This window comes from Eulemur rufifrons, unplaced genomic scaffold (assembly GCF_041146395.1).
Source record: "Eulemur rufifrons isolate Redbay unplaced genomic scaffold, OSU_ERuf_1 scaffold_581, whole genome shotgun sequence".
NCBI classification, from domain to species: domain Eukaryota; kingdom Metazoa; phylum Chordata; class Mammalia; order Primates; family Lemuridae; genus Eulemur; species Eulemur rufifrons.
In genome coordinates, this window is record NW_027183363.1 from 16,563 (window position 1) to 18,238 (window position 1,676).

The following is a 1,676-nucleotide window of genomic DNA, read 5'->3' on the forward strand; positions in this document are numbered from 1 at the left end:
CCACCCTGGGTTTCATGATCCTAAGATAGGAAGGGGTTTTATGATTCCACGACAGAAAGGTTTTCTCATCCTATCATCTCTCCCCCCCCCCTCTTTCTTTCTTTCTCTTCCTCCTTCTGCCTTTTCTTTACTTCTTTGTTGTTTCCTTCTTTCAGTCTTCCTGTCTTCCTTCCTGCCTGCCTGCCTTCCTTCCTTCCGTATTTCTTTCCTCTCTTCCTTTCTCCTGTTATCCTGTGTTTCTATCTCTGTTTTTTCCATCTTTCTTCCCCCTTTCTACTTTCCTACCTTCTTTCTTTCTCATTCTCTCCTTTCTCTCTCCTTCCTTCTTCCTTTCTGTCTCTTTCTATACTGTCTCTCTCCTTCCTTCTCTCTATCTTTTTCTCTTTCCATCTTTCCGTGCTCTTTCTTTTTCTCTCTTAATTTCCTTTCTTTTTCTTTTCTTTCTTTCCCTCCTTCTGTCTCTGTCTGTCTTTCTTTCTTTCTTCTTTCTTTCTGCTTCCATCCTTCCTTCCTTTTTCTCATTCTCTTTCTTTCTGCCTGTCTTTTCTTTCCTTATTTCTTCTTTCCTTCTGTCTTTCTGTGTTTCCTATCTCCTTCCTCCCTTCCTTTTTCTTTCTTCCCCGTGCCCTCTTCCTGTCTTTTCTTATTTACTGTTTTCTTCTTTCTGACTTTCTCTCTCTGTTTCTCCGTCTCTTTTCTTTCTGTTCTTTTCCTTTCTCTCCCTTTCTCTCTTTCTGTTTCTGCCTGTCTGTCTCTCGGCTATGTTGTGGTCTGTGCAGAGACGGGTTTGGTGGACGATGTCGGTGGTCGGGCCGACCCATCCTTTCTTTGATCCCAGTGCTAGCCAGGCCGGGGCCTGCTTAGCTTCCAAGATCAGACGAGATTGGGCGCGTTCAGGGTGGCGTGGCCCTAGACTGACCCGTCATTTTTCGATGGCTTCCGTGGGGAGTAGGGGGACTGTGTTTGATGCCCCCGGGGGACCTTCTGGACTCTGAAATGATGGGCTCCAGAGGGTTGCCCCGTGTTTTGCAGCAGACCTCTGGTGGCTGGCGCCGGTTGTGGTCGGGCTCCACCTGGCGGCCGCTTTTCTACAAGTCTCTTGTCCTCTGAATCTTCGGTGCAGCAGGCAAAGCAGGGGACAGTCCCCGATGCGAGCGAGGCTGAGTTCCGGGAAGCAAGCAGCCTTCGCGGGGCCATCTGGTTCGTGCCGGGACGCCGGCTGGGACATCTGGGAGGCAGAGCTTGGGCCTGCAGGGCTGTGTGGCGGGAGGACGTTGTCGCCGCGCTTCCAGGCTCAGCCAGCCAGGCGGCTTGCGGGGCTGCCCGGGCAGGTCGACCAGCACGCTGTGGCCGCTTTGGAGACCCGACCCACCCCGCGGGGACAGGAAGGAGACGGCACACGCGGACGGGAGAGGAGGGTGTCCGGCGACCGGCCGCCGTCCCGTGCATGCGTGTCCCTCTCCCTCGGCCTCGCCTTTCCTACCCATTTTCCCTGGTTCCCGCTCGGGAGGCAGGGACAGCCCTGTGAGTGGCACCCAGTCGTCCGTGGCTTCCTCCGAGTCCTACTCTGGGGGCGCGGACCGGGCCCTGGGTGGCGCGGGTGGCCGGCGAGGGCGACCCCTGTCGGCCCGCGGGCGCTCGTGGGCCGCGGCGGTCCCGTCCCGATGTTTTCTCCT